The following is a 15,379-nucleotide window of genomic DNA, read 5'->3' on the forward strand; positions in this document are numbered from 1 at the left end:
ATCAAACACATGTGAGCACGAGGGCCTTGATGAACATGTAAACTCATGTAAACGTAGGATAATGCATGCAGAACAATGGTGTGTATGTCTATATAACGAGGCATATGAACAGTAATGGCCCCTCCCCCGCACCATATACACGTCACAGCCTTAAAAAAAATTACATTAATCAAAGGCACTTTACATTGTAATGGTATAAATGTCTTAAGCACGCACCATTTAAAATCAACATGTGTATACTACATTCACCTCACTACTCAAAGTCTGTTTCTGCCTTTCAGTGGATATTTAAGCTCCTTTACACAAACTTTCCACCCCTTTCTCTCCCCATAGACACATCGTTGGATACAGTTCTAAGCACTGTACATATTTTAACTCACAACAACTCTAAGAGGCAAGGTGAAGGGCCTCCCTAATGACACAGGAATTAGAGTCGCAGTGCTATCAAGCTATCACTAGCCCTGTGGCACAAGTTCGATCCCCAGCCAGGGAGCTGACACACATGGCATAACAAACCTCTCCTGTCTCGCCTGCTGCTCTCCTCAGCAGTGTATTTCAGTAGTCCTGCCTTTCTGCTCCCCACACTGTCTCTGGTGAATCCTCTCTCCAGCCCACCTCTGGCCTATACCCCAGTTCTTGTATGCATAAATAAATAAAAATCTTAAAAGAAAAGGGGCACATAAACTTGTCCAAAGCAACACATGAGTATCTTGTCTTCATTAAGACCACCTCTACAGACCCTGAAGAAATGTGTTTCTCATCTGTAAAATCAGAGTGATGGTGTCTCCCTCTGCCTATGAAGATTAAATGGGAAAATAATATAAAGTGGGATGCAATTCATAAGTTCTCTTTATCCAAATGAGCTATGGGGGAAGCTTGTGAGAGAGAGACAGTGAGGAAGAACAGCTGCTGGGCTGAGTGACCCAGAGCTTACAGGCCCACATGACTTCCGGACAGTGTACCGTGGGACTTCATCTTAACCTTGAGATTTTATGGGGCAAAGCAGGCTAGGAGTCTCGAGGGGCACCAGGCTGCGGAGTGTCTGGGGTTACTAGAGCACGCTGCCAGAGGGCTGCCTCTCCTGGGCTTCACCTCCCACAGGAACTTTGACTGGGGAGAGGGAGGTAGCATGGCCCACACCAGTCGGGATGTGCCTCGAGGGGTTCGGTGGCTGCATGTGAGAGCAAACAACCCTCAGGTGGAGACTCGGTCTGAGGTGTGCTTCAGGGTCCTTCTTGGTTAGAAGACGGCTACCTCTGGGAAGGTCTCCTGGATTTTGTGGTCTGTGTTCTGGGGGTGGAAAATGACAACTTGGCTAGTGACTCTGAAGGCCTGGGGTCTCAGTGACCATGAAAGGAAAGTGAAAGAGTGTGTCAGATAAATTCGCTGGAGACAACTCAGACTTTTTCATAAACAGCAGCTTGAGGTTTAATCTTCTAATTGTGCTGTCTGCTGAGGTAGCCACCAGCTTCAAGTGGCTATTTTTTTTTAAAGATATATTTATGCATACAAAAACTGAAGTGCAGGGGGTTAGAGGCTTCACCAGAGACAGAGTGGGGAGCAGAACAGGCAGATGTATGAAGTACACTGCTGAGGGGAGCAGCGGGCGGGTCAGGAGGGGTCTGCCGCACCATGTGGGTCAGCTCCCTGGCCAGGACTCAAACTCATGCTGCAGTGGCTGTGGACAGCTTCATAGTATTGTGCTTTAACTCCTTGTACCTCCAGGGAGGGCCCCATATGACTATTTAAAGCTACATTTTAATATTCATTAAAATTAAATTTTCATTTCCTTGGTCACATGAGTCCCTTGGTCAGGTCTCCATAGCCAGATTTGAAAGGCAACCACTGTGTTAGACAGTTCAGAGAGAGAGCATCTTTATTATTTTTGTTACTTGGTTCTTCTGAGAGATAACAGCAGGTCTGCTCGTTTTTAAGCTGGGTTCTGTGGTCCCTTCAATCTAAAAACTCCTCTTCACCTTGTGGAGTCCCAGTAAACCTCCTGGGCACTTGGCAGTTGCTCTTAGTTGCTTTTGACAAGTACCAATTCTAGATTTTTCAGGTGTCTGTTTTCTTCTCTGATGCCAAAGATCCTCTTGAGTCAGACATGGTTTTTTGGTCCACTTTAAACTTTTCCCTTTCATACGAGAACCCACAGTGTTGCTTCTTTGTGAGCAGTTCTCCTTTGCCTGTGTTCAGAATGGACTCAGCGTAGTCATGTCAGGTGGATATGTCAGAACTCCCAGGTCTTTTAGGCCTATCTTCATTTTTAAAAGAGTCAACTTGCAAGATGAGGACCTCCAGCTTGCCACACTGGCTCTTGGGGATCATTTCATGTGTGAGGAATCCCAAGTTTTACTATATGTGATGAATTTTTAATTTCTTAAATAAGTTCTTGTTTCAGCGGCTGTGCTGCTGAGAAGACCTTTGGATGCCATGAGTTGCTTATATCTGAGTGAGCCTATCTGAGTGAGCCGTGGGCCGGTAGCAGCTGAGGGCAACCCAAGACCTGGCTGTGGGCAGGGAAAGTGGCTCGTTCTTGCAGCTGTGGTCACCGCACTCCACAGAGTGAAAAGGAGAGCTGGCCAGCAGATTTTTCAGGATGTAATTCTCCTTTTGGATAGCCTGCTGCTCCCAGCTCCATCCCCTCTGGGGGGGGGAGGGGGGAGAGTGTGTCTGTGTGTATATTGAGGGAAAATAGACTTTGTGAACATGTCTCACTAGAGAAAGACTTGTTGGTGATTTGGCCTTGAGTGCTTGGAACCTGACACCAGCCTGGCTCTCCTCCGTGGAGCCGCCACATCCGTACTGTACAGGTTGCCGTCACCCATCTCACTACTGGCTTGATCCTGCCCCCCTCACCCGGCCTCCTTTCCCCAAATAAACCCCTTACATCTTGAAGGTCAGAACCCCGGACAGCTTTTTACACAGCCACCATATGGTGTTTGCTTTAGCATAGATCCACAAATGATGTGTTATTATAGTGGAGGTGCAGAAAATTATATGACAAAACCGGGTTTGTTTCTCTGCGAGAAACCCGAAGCTGAAATACGGCAGTAGTGCTTCAAGTCTGACTCAGAAGACGAAAGGGAGCCTTTCCCAGAATTAGGAGCCATTCACCAGAGACCAGAGGGAGAAAAAATAACACTGCACTGGTCACTAGTGGCTGAGCTGGTGGTTTATTTTCTGTCTGTGTTTTATTAAATTCACACTTTCCACTTGATTGTACCTCATGTGATTTATTCCTGCCTTTAGTTGTCCCCTTGCTCCCCAGGAGATTATAAACTGTGTTATAAACTATGATATGATATGGTGTGGGCATAGTATAGCTATAAACTGGCTGGTATATGGGCATTGCCTTTAGCTAAGACTCGTTGATTGTATTTCATGAAGGAAAAGGAGAAACAGGAGCCGGAATAGGCGTTGGGTTAGTGCAGAGGTATTCTGTAAGGACTTGATGCCCACCCAGTGGATGATACCATTTTTGGTCACATGGGATATCCCAAGGATTAGATTGGCCCTAAAGGAAATGATCAGGACTTCGGTCTTATTAAGGAAGCGTGCCCTTGGGACATCCTGGAGGATACTAAGATCATCCCCTCCCCCCAGGCGTGATACCTGGGACAAGTCTAGTGGAGGAGGGGTGGAATGCATTCAGTCTCTGCCTCACTTTCCTCATTTTTAGATAAGTAACTTGGAACCACACAGAAGTTTTGAGGCTCTTGAATCCTGACCACCTGTCCCTTTGGTCTGAGGAGACCATGCCCCAAACTCTCAAGCTCTCTGCTGAGTTCGTCCCTCCCTCTTATTTCCCAGCATGGGAGTGGGGGAGGGGAGTGAAAAAGCCTTGTGTCAAGTTGATGGTGGAGCCAGAATTGGGCTCTGTCAGGACCATCTCTGCCTGACCCTAAGACCACAGGATCTGGAAAAGTTCATGGAGGGGAAATAGTTTAGTTGCTTAGAGAGTAAACTGTTTAATCCAGTTCAACTTGAGCAATCCTGTGAGCTTTAGCGTTCTCATCTGTAAATGGGGTTAACTTTGCTTTGCCTGCATGCCTGCAAATCAAGTGATATTGTGTCTGGAAGTGCTTTATACAGAGTCTGATTTTCTTCCCATGTCCACTGTGGTTAACCACTAGCCACATGTGACTATTTAAATGTAAATTAGGTAAAATAAACTGAAAGTAAAATTTAGTTGTGACGGTCACTGGTCTCACAGGCACATGGGGCTCATGGCTGCCATGTCCCCCAGCGCCACCAAATGTGAACACGAGCAAGTAGGTGGTGAAAGAAATGGTCCTTCCTCTGGGCCCAGAGAGGGGGCTTGGGAGCTTATCTAGGTGAGGAAGGTTTAGCCTGGGAGATGAGAATTCGAGTCCAGGCATGGACAGTTAGCAGCCATAGGACATGGCTTTACTGAGCCATATCTACTCATTTGTAGCAGGGAAAACAGAATGGTACTTTCCAATAGTTCCATGGAATCTTGTTCATCAGGCCAATGGCTCAGTACCTGGCATTTCACTAAGTACGCAGAGGATTTCCCAAGCACTTACATCGTGACTCACTAAGCTGTGGGTGCTGCTGTCACAGGGTTTCTGTAGGAAAATGTGAATCTACTGGGCCTGCACCCTCAAGGTCTGCCCAGGGAAGCTCTGTCAAGCAGTAAGCTTGACAGAGGGAAAGTGGGAGGGAGAGTCTTTGTAGTGTTGAGTACAAGGGGGTGATGACCAAAAAGGGCAGTCCTGACTCAAGCCCTGAACACCATGGAAGGAAACTCCCCTAGGGGAGAGAAAAGAACACTTGGAACTCCCTTCCAGTGGGGAGTGGAGAGAGGGAAGGGGCGCTGTTCCCAGGCAGGAAGAAATGAAGATAACCATGGGCTTGTGCTTCCTCTCTGGCTGCCCATATTGGGGCTGCATGGCTTCAGAGAGAGGGCTGGCCTGTCCTCTGAGCTGAGACTGAGCTGAGGCAGGGCCAGGGCGCGGCTGCAACGTGAACCCTGCTCCCAGTCCTGAAGGAGGAAGAACCCCAGGTCTTCTGAAGCCTCCTGCGGACATGCGTGACAGGGACATAGGTGATGAGATGGGAGATGTAGAAGTGACCTCCCAGCCTGGAAGAGGCCAGGGCTTTAATTTAGCCATAGGCAAGCCTGCTGTCATCTGAGAAGAATGCAGAGGAGAGATAACTGGGGCTGGATCTTTCCCAGGGTGGAGATGAGGATTCGCTGGAGAGTGAAGGAGGGAGCTAAGCAGGAAGGGCCAGTGCAAAGAGGTTTTCCTCTGATGGCAGCTCTTCCTCCTGTGGGTGGAGCTCTGCACCTGAGCTAGGTAATGCAGCTGTGCTAGCAGAGGAGGGCTGGGTGTCCAGGCCTGGTGACCTTATAGGTCACCTTGCCTCTCTTGGCCCAGCTGGGAGTATTGCTAGGAGGAACTTTGCCCAGTTATAAAAACACACTTGAGTAGATGGTAGAAATATATGTGTATACAGGAGGCTTATTAGAAGGGGGTAGAGCAATGGGAAGCCAAGCTGAATCTCAGAATGGAACTGGGACGGCCCTACCCCCTTTCTCTCCCTCCCCTTCCCATTCCTCCTCTGCTTTCCCTTCTTCCTTGGGCTTCTCTGTAAAGGGGGCACATTGGGAGTGGCAGGGAGAGGTGCCCTAAAAGTACAGTTTTGGAATCCACTCACTCTCTAGATCCTCCTTCGAGTCCCTAAAAAGGCATCAGTGGCCAAGTGGTGTCCTCCCAAGTGTGACTAAGGAAGGTAGCTAAACAGCGGCATTATGGTTGCCCAGACTCTTGACAAGGTGGCTGCTCCTAAAAGGAAGTCAACCCTAGCCAGAGCAGAGAGGTGTGATCACTTCAAGGAATAGACCAAAGGGAGTGAGGAGATGTGAGGGTTCAGGAAGGGGTGGAGGTTCAGCTCTTCCTGCTCCAGTCACCCCCTCTGTGGGCTCTGGCCTGTGGGCCACACTGTAACAGGCGGCCTTGCTTTCAGCTCGCCTGTACTCTGGGTCACCTGCCTGGGCTAGGCCCAGGAGCCCAGCCAGTCTGGGGGTGACCACCGGTGTTCTTTCATGAATCTCCTCTCCCCAGCCGGGAGGTGAGCCCCTGGGGTTGAGGGGAGGGCTAGAGGGTGAATGGGGCCTCTTAGATCTCCAGGTCCCCTATGCTCCTCCCTTGCTGAGGGTGGGAGGGAAGGCGAGGGAAGTCTCTTGTCCTCTGGCTTCGAGTTCCTCTGGACACAGGTGGAATTGAGCCAAGCCAGGACCATTTCTCCTCCCATCTTCCAGATTCTGGTTTCTGTGGTCTGTCGTGGTCAGCCAGCTCCTCCTGGTCATCCTGATATTGTGTTTCATGAGGGACAGCTGTGTTCTCAGCTCCAGTTTCCATTTCTCAGGGCCTTCTGTGTGGCTAGTGCTGCAGTTGGAAGTGCTTTGCATTTGGAGTCTCACAGAGATGCATAAAGCATGAGATAAAGTCAGTAGGCACTTCTTTTCCCTTTCAGTAGGACTGGGTCTCCTTATGGTGTGTGAAAGGTTTCCCCTAGAGCACCCGACTTTGTGGGGCAAGGGGTAGCCATTAGCAGTGACCAAGGGAAGGAGGACAGACTTTTCTCAACCAGCCAGTCACCCAAAAGCCTTTGGTGCTTGGGAGAGATTGTGTGTGTCTATTTCTCTGTGCATTCACCCTTCCCCCAAGAGCCCCACCTCCTGCTCTGCGGCTCCCATGGCAGAGTAGAAATAGTGCCAGGGCTGTCTGAACAGGCGCCTCGCCCTTCACCGAGGCATGATTCATGCAGGAGTGATGCCCTCTGAAGTCAGAGTGTGGAGCCCACACCCACCTCTATTTTGGTTTTGGTTGTCCTAGAAGACTGGCAGAGCCACCTCCTGGCCTCTGACAGGCTCCTCCTACCTTCCCTCTCCACAGCCAGAATGGCCTCTTCTCTTAAGCCAAGGTGCAACATCCATCTCAGCCCACCACCTTTACTTGCCAGTTCTGCGGGCACCTGTTCCCCTTCTCTTCCCCCTCTTTGTAATGCCAGTGATTCAGAAGGGGAGGTTAATAGAAAAATTAAAAACATGAAGACAGACTGGTGTGATCCCTGCTATGCCTCTCATCAGCTCTGTGCCCTGGGGCAAGTTACTTAACCTTTCTGAACCTGTTTTTGCGTCTGTAATATCAGGATGATGGGATCCACCTGTCCACATGATCCTGAGGATTAAATAAGTAGGGGGTGGTTTGTAGAATGCCCTATACATGCTAAGACCGCAGTGATGGCAGCTGCAGTTTTATCAGGCGAGGCACTTGATCTTCCTGCTGCAGAAAGAAGCACTGGTTGGTGCTCTACCTCTTTAGAAAGGGCATCTCAGTGAAGGCTTCTGGACTTTGGGAGAGTTGGTGGGGAGACCAGAAGGATAAAGAGTCTTTCTGCCATGACTGTTCGCTTTCCACATCGCCTCCTCCCCCAGAATGAAGTTTCGTCCCCAGTGTACAGAGAGACCCCAGGGATCATTTAAGCAGAGGCTTCACTTGATCACACTTGATTAAAAACCTGTGATATGGATACATTATAAAGCCCTTTTCTACCACTCCACCCCCATCTCCCCAGTAAACCCTGGCCCATAGTCCCAAAGGAAGGGATTCTGGACCCCCTTTAGCATCGCCTTGTTCAACAGGTACATATTGAATGTGCCCCGGGTGCCAGGCTTTTCTGTAGGTACAAGGTGTGACTCTGAACCCTGTGGTGCTCAGTATAAAATAGTGCCAATAGTAGTCTTTCTCATAGAACTCAGGAAGATTAAGAGAAATCCTGCAAGGAAAGTGCTTAGCAGAATAGCTGGTTTGCAGTAAAGGCACAACTCAACTATTGCTGTGGTCAGAGTCACTGGTTGGCTAAGACTGGGCTGATTGCTCTTTGGCCTCAATATAGGGGTCTCTGGCATTCATCTTCAGTTGTGGTTGAGGGGAACAGAGGTAGCGGTATGAGGAGATATTGGGCAGCCAGTACCAGTGGGGACCACAGCTCCCCAACTGTTCCACACAGGTGGCCTCAGCCCGGCTTTTTAAGAAACTGAATTCTGGCCAAAAAAAAAATTGAGCATTCTGAGACTCAACACAACAAAACTCAGTGTGATGTAGATAAAAATAAAACCTAAGCACGTAAGATTTTCTGTCATCAAAGTACAAAGATGTTGGAACAGCTCAGTATACAAATATTGAGGAAAAGGTTTAAGGAAACAAAGGCTATCTTTAAGCACAAGCCAAAAATTCCTTTTGTGTTAGATTGGACATGAGCTGGCCCAGCCCTGGTCACTTGTTAACCTTGTTTAAGATGCCCACACAATCGCTTGATTGGCTTCTTGTTCTGTTTGGCTGAGAGACTCCATTTGAACAGAGTTCTTTTAGGAAGGAAGATCAGGATTGACAGCCAGGGGATGTCTCCTGTCCTAAGGCCCCTGACCCTCCACTGTTCCTGCACACCCCATCCACAACTCCCATATCCTGCCAGGCACTGAGACTGCCCTGGGGTTGGGCCATGAGTAAGACTCACTGCGCAGTCAAGGTGTCCAGTGTGTCTGGTGGGGAAACTGCTGTTTTAAGATACAGCTGAGCCCTGCTGCTAGGTAATCCTATGGGTCTGGAGGGGAGGGCATCACCTGGGGCCAGATGTGTGCTGAGTAGTGGGGGATCAACTCAGGATGTTAGCAGGAAGAGCGAGACTGTCAGTCCCACCAGCGCCTCTGGCCTTCCTTTGGGATTTGTGTGGGAGGTCTGCTGATGGATACACATTGCTAGGAACCAGCAGCCGAAAACAATCCATAAACAATAGACACTTGTCTCACCTGTCACCTGAGAAAGAGCCCAGGTAGCTCAAGGCCGCTCTTCTTCCTGTGTGGGGGCCTGTGTGCTCCTGGATTGCGGGTTCTTCCCTGCTTTGTCATGTACTGCACAGCAGCAGAGTGGCTCCAGACCCTGGGGAGCTGGAGAGGTCCTGGGATTTTCAGCCCTGCCTGGATGCTTTTCAGATGGATCTTTTCACCAACTTCCTACAAATTACACACTGTAATTTTTCTTTTTAATAATATAATAGTTCATTTTTACATCATTTAGTGCATTTTTCCATCTCAGTTGCAATCCCCGCAGGCTTCCAATCACCACATCACTTGTGTGCCATCACCACAGTCCAGTGCATTTCCCTCCTCCCACTGTTTTGATCCCATTCACCACTCCACCCCCATAAAATGTCTCTGGTATATAGCTGCTCATACACACTGTAATTTTTTTTTTTTAAAGATTTATTTATTTGTACATACAGAACTGGGGTACAGGCCAGAGGCTCAGGGGAGGTGAGAGGCTTCACCAGAGACAGAGTGGGGAGCAGAACAGGCAGATCGACGAAGTACACTGCTGAGGGGAGCAGCGGGCGAGACAGGAGAGGTCTGCCGCGCCATGTGGTCTCCTCCGGGGCAGGCGGGATTTGAACTCATGCGGAAGTGGCTTCAGCTTCTCAGTGCAGTGCTTTAACCCGCTGCGCCACCAGGGAGGGCCCACACTGTAATTTTTAGAAAGAAATCTGCTTGGAGGAACCTCTCTGTCCCTCGGTAGGGGTGTTCTCTGTAAAACTTTCTGGGAATGGTGGTCTAAGGTCAAGCAAATTGGGTCTGAAACTAGGCGGCTGTGTTTGCCCGGCTTTTCCTGTCAGCTGTGGGAGCTGGGCTGAGTCATGTCACCCTCTGCGCCTAGGTTTCCTCATCTATAAATTGAGGATGGTGATGTAATGGCAAGCACTTAAAGAACATTTTCTGAATGCCTGGCTATCTTTTAAGTACTGAGACTTAATTCCTTTATTCCTCTTAACCAGACTATGAGGTGGGTCCCATTGCCAATACCTGTCTATCTACGCGTCAGTAATAAACAGGCAACAATAATGCCTAGGTCAGAATGAGTTCCCAGAAATACCACTAATTTCCTATTTCCTGTTGGCTGCCCACCTTCTGGTCTTCAGCCTCATAGACAGGTTAGACTTGGTTTATTCTTTGACTTGAGAAACCTCAGGGGGTTGGCTGATGAGACATTTTAAAGGTCAGGCTGCAGAAAACAACTCTCTCTTTTTGATAGAATTTCAAGCTCTGCTGTGAAGATGCCCATCAAAGCTGCCAAAGTACCTAGATTGGCCAGCCCCAGGGCTGATTTCCTGAAGCTGGAGGGAGTCCAGTGTCTTCACCTCCCCACGCAGACCCTGGCCGTCAGAGTGCCATGCCCTGCTCCCCTCCCTTCTCCTGTATCCCTCAGGCTCTAGGGCACTTTCCCAGAGCCATCCCTGGACTGAGTTAGACCCCTGCTCTGAGTGTTCACAGCACTTTCTCCTCCCCTGTGTGTCCACTGTACTCACTCAACAAATGCTTACAAGGGCCCATGCTGTATCATGCACCGTGACAGAGAAGAACACAGGGTACACCTCGCCTGTCCATAGTCTAGTGAATGTGCGGAGGTGGGAAGACCACCAACAGTGAGCACGTGAAATATATGCTGTGTGAGAGGTGCAAGTGGTGAGAAATGAGCAGGGTAAATTAGATGGGGGCTGAAGGGTGACGCTGGAGTTTGAAGTAGTGTAGTCAGAGTAATTCTTCCCGAATGTTGACACAACCTGAACCGAGGTGAGGTAATTTGCCACATGGAAACCTGAGAGAATATCTGAAGGGAGGGAAACACCTGCATGAAGTTCCAAAGGCCTGGCATGTTCCAGTGAGGACCACAAGGGAAACTCTGGGGTCCTTCGGCCATCTAGGACTGATTGGGCATTTTCAGGACTTAGTTTGAGTGAGATGGGAATCCTCAGAGAATGTGGAGGATAGGGGTAACACTATCTCAGGTATTTATTGAAGGGGGTGCTGACCACCTTGTGCTGTGCTGAAGCCAGACTTGGGGTCACCTCATTAGTAACTGATGTCTTGATTAGACTGTTAAGACCATAAACATGTAAATGCATGTGGGAGTGGCTGTGGTCTTATTCCCACTCTGATAACAGTGGCTGGCAGTCACTTACTTGTTTTCCTTAAATAAAGGAGCACTGAGCTGGGGCCTTTTGCCACAGGTGTGCGGGGTGTGATCTCACCCCTAAAGATGCCCTTCTCCCTGGGGGTGGGTCAGCACTACCTTCTGCCAGAAGAAGCCAAGATGTTGCCCAGTGGTCAGGGTACTGGAAGCCCTTCAGCAAAAAGCTCCTGTTTGTCTTACTTAGCAGACTCTGGCTTTGGAGGGGAGTTCAGGGGTAGAGTTGTGTACCAAGAGGCAGCACAGTGTTTGGGAGGTCTCCCTGTGGGAGACCCTGACATCAATTCCTGTCCAGCCTCCTTTGGATCAGAGGCAGGAAACTGAGGCAACTAGAAATAAACCGCTGTCTCAGATTCAGTTAACCCGCTGCACTCCCAGTGCCTGGGCATCCCAGGAAACCATCCAGATCTAGCGGAGAGCAAGGCTAGCAAGAGAGTTAGGTGTGTCCAGGTGCGTCTGGTGATGGGTCTGCACTCCACTCTGTAGCAGGATCCCGAGATGGGTCACAGTTCTGGTAGGTTTGCTTTAGGAGCTGAGTTTCGGGTGAGGAGTGTCAGCAGCCCTCTGCCTTCAGGCAAGGTTTTGTAGGGAGCTGGCTCCAGGGAGGCAGGGTGGGGAAGCACCTTGTACAGAGGAAACTGGACCAAGTCTGAGTCAGTTCTCACCTTGGCAAGTTTCAGTTTTATCACATATAAAATAGAGATGATACATGCATCATTATCATCATCAGCATAGCTAACATTTATTGAGGACTTGTGTCCCAGACCCTAAGTCAAGTTGTTTATGTGTATTTATTTAATTAACGTTTATGGTAATCGTTTAAAGGAGGTTAGACTATGTGCCCAAGGTCACACAGCCAATAAGGTGGGTTGGGAAGGTGAGTGGGAGGGAATATTCAGAAAACCCATCCAGACTGACTGAGCCCTCACTATGTACTCACTAGGGTGGGTAGTAGTTGGAATTAAATGAGGTGATCAATGTCTCAAAACAAGCACCAAGCATGCGTTCACTCCGTTGTAGTGAAGGCCACTGGTGCTCTCTATTCTCCTCCTGCTTCATTACCCTGCATTTTGTTTAGGGACCCAGCTGCAAGTTATTCCAGTCACATGCTAAAAATGTGCAGGGTTTTCAAGTTTCTTTGTGCTGTGGGTGAAGCTGCTGTTTATCTGTTTTTCCCACAGCCCCCCAGCCCAGGACTGCTTCCATTTTCACTTTGAGCTTTCACAGGTCATGGGAGTCCTGACAGATGGGCCTTCTATTTCCTCCGTGGTTTAGAGCTGTGCGTTCATTTAACAAAGCGACACCCCCAGAGCTCAGCATCCAGGTTCCCAGGGCAGACCTGCGGTACCCAAGCTGGCGCTCAAAGAGAAGCCCTCCTGGGCCAGCCAGGAGAAACAGAGGGTTTGTGAATCACAGCAGTGGGGCCCTCCTGCAAGGCTACAGGGAGGGCTGGTTCTTCTGATTCTGTTACAGGGCAGGGAGAGAGGGGCACCCCTGAACCCCCAAACCTGTGTGCTGTAAATAAGTTCTGCCATCCACCACATCAAGACAAGACATAAGAACTTTAATGGAAAGGAACTTTAATACAATGAGTGTGCAACACAGAATAGACAAAGAATATAATTTCTAAATCAAATTCCTGAAGTTACCCATCCCCTTGTGGGTAAAAGTCCACCCAAAAGGAATTGGCCCAAAGCAAGGCCTGAATGCCCACCACAAGCCTAAAGCACCTCTGGACCTGGATCCATAGGAAGGGGTCACAAATGGCCAGGCAAGTCTGGGAGTAAAAGAGCACAATCAAAATTAAGATAAAAGCTGCCACAGCCAACTTCCTCACAGGTCTCGCACACACCGTCTGTTTCACGCAGTCCAGGACCAGAAGCAAGCGCAGTTTTTTCACATGTCTCTCTGCTCCATGTGGCTTCCTTAGGTGTCTTTCTGGTGCTCCATCCTGCTTCCTTCCTCTCCAGACTCCTTCTCTTCTCTGCTCAGCTCCACCCTCCTTCTGGGTGAGGCCGGGAACCTGGAACTTCCCCTTTTCCTGGGGCCCACCCTGTTACAATTCCATGCTCTCTCTGAGCACATCAGCTCATCTTCTGAGTTATAGAGGGTCTTGGCCTGTGAACATTCACCTTTCACAGCTGAGTCTGTGCCAAGCACACTCTATTCATGATCTTATTGACTCACTTATTCAGTTTATTCTTAGAAGCCTTATAAGAAAAACAAGATTCTCACTTTTATAGATAACGACTTTCTGTAAAAGTGGGTGAAATTAGAGCCTATTTCCTAGGGTTATTTTTGAGAATTAAATGAAATCTTGATAAGAAATATGTGGCAAGGGTGCTGGCATGTAGTATACTCCCTAGATATTAGTGGCTTTCTGTTGTTGGGGAGGGTGATTATATCTGAGGAAAAGCTGCGGTTTAGAAGGTGAAGCGATTTGCACCAGATCCTGAGGCCCAGTCATCCTTGGAGGAGTGGGGTGTATCTCACACCTCTGTTCTCCACTCAGGGTGGAGATAACAGCCTCCTGCCTACAGCTCCAGGGTGTTCTTGAGAAGCCAAGGCTATCTTGGGTGTTGATAACTAACTCCTTGGAAAGAAGAAAGTTCTTCTAGCAGACAGTTCCTGCTTCCTCAGTTCCTGCTTCCTTATCAAGCTCCCTGCTGTGGGCTGCCTATACGGGCATGGAGAGAGGTTAGAGGGGAAACCTAAAATAGGGTGGCACAGCTGCAGATCAGGAGAAGCCACGTCCTCCCCTTTCTTGACCCATCTGGGTTCAGGTCTGAGGCAAGGTCCTCAGAAAATGACCTGGAATTTTCCACTCAGGGTGAGTTGAACAGGTGTTTGGTAAACTTCAGCTCCCTCTCTAGAAAATAAAGACAGAGGGGGATAGGGGTGGGGAGGGGGGAGTGGTGCTGGAGGGATTGTATAGAGATTGGTGAGAAAACCTGCTCAGCGTGCACACAGACCCTTGATAAGCCCCCCTAAGCCTGTGGTGATTAGTTTGCTCTGTCACGTGATCATATAACAGGGAAGGCCCCTGTGGTCCTCTTGCCAAAGTCCCCCCCAACCCCATCCCCTAGGATGCAGTACCTCTCCCCTCAGTTGCAACTGCTTGTTGTCCTTACCCCTCCCACCACTTCCTCCCCCAAAAGGAAGCATCTCCTTGGCCCAGAGACAGCTGCCGGCTTGGAGTAGGGCATCTCTGGCGTGATGCAGGTGTTTGCCAAATCATCACCACCACTACCGTCAGCTCCTGTGTACTAAGCACCTCACAGTCATCTCTTGTAAAGACCAGACCACACAGTTCAAGAGTCATAAGCAGCCTGGGAATTCCGAGTGATGAGAAATGGTGTCCTTTGGTCCCTTCAATTCAGGTCCATCACAAGGCTGAGTTCGGGAGGGTGGAGCAAATCTGACTCATGGGTGACACACAGGCACTTCACAGGCAGCACTCCTAACAAGAAGGCAGACTCCAGTTCCATTTACACAGGGCAAAAGCCCTCTCGTCATGTACAGGGCCACACTGCAGCCTGAGAGGATGGGGCTTCCAGAAGCGTGCTTAGGCAAGGACACTGCTGCAGAGAGATGTCAAGATTGTGTATTGGGGGGGGGGGGGCCAGTGCCGCAGCTTCTCCACTGTCTCAACTTGTTTGCTTTTTTTTTAAGGAGGGGGGTAGGACACCTGCAGAGCTTTCACAGAATCACAGAATACCACAGAAGGCCTTAGCTTCTCATGGCAGCTTTTGGGGGGCTGTGGCTTGTTTCTCACTTCAACTCAACCTTGGATCCTGAAAGCCTGTCATTGTTCAGTGATGGTGAAGTGGAAAAATGTTTCCATCTTAGAGCAAAAGATAACAGATCTTCCATTCTATCCAGGTCAACCTGATTTTTTAAAAATAGTAACAGTTGGAGCTCTGAATGTTGTAGATGCAGATTAAGCCTGCAGAGTTCTCTTCCCCTCCCAAATCTGGCTTGCAGAGAAAGGCCCCTGCAGTAAACCTTCCCGTGGCCTCATCCCTTCCCTGGAACCTGGGTCGCAGGGATGTCATCTAACAGGGCAGTCAGGTTGGCAGAGGTACCCTTGGGCTGTCCTAGGTGAGCACCATTACTCACCTCACTCCCCTACCCAGCACGCCCCCAACACACACACACATTTCATTATGTTCTCTTCCCCTGTTAGGTTTAACAGCAGAGGTTCAGTCCCCGCAGCACCCTATGAAGGAGGTTACTATCATTCCCACTATACAGATGAGGAAATGGAGGCAAGGAGGGGTTAGGTCATTTGCCCAAATTAACTGGTAGTATTAAGACTGGAGCCC

At 49.3% G+C, this 15,379-nt stretch overlaps 1 protein-coding gene across 1 annotated transcript in view; it reads left to right on the forward strand.

Moving 5' to 3' along the window:
* The window catches only part of ABTB2 (ankyrin repeat and BTB (POZ) domain containing 2), a 154,034-nt gene that overhangs the window by 76,632 nt on the left and 62,023 nt on the right, over nucleotides 1-15,379 (forward strand). The window lies entirely within an intron of this gene.

The sequence above is a fragment of the Condylura cristata genome, unplaced genomic scaffold (assembly GCF_000260355.1).
Source record: "Condylura cristata isolate star-nosed mole 26May11 unplaced genomic scaffold, ConCri1.0 scaffold00015, whole genome shotgun sequence".
Lineage (NCBI taxonomy): Eukaryota > Metazoa > Chordata > Mammalia > Eulipotyphla > Talpidae > Condylura > Condylura cristata.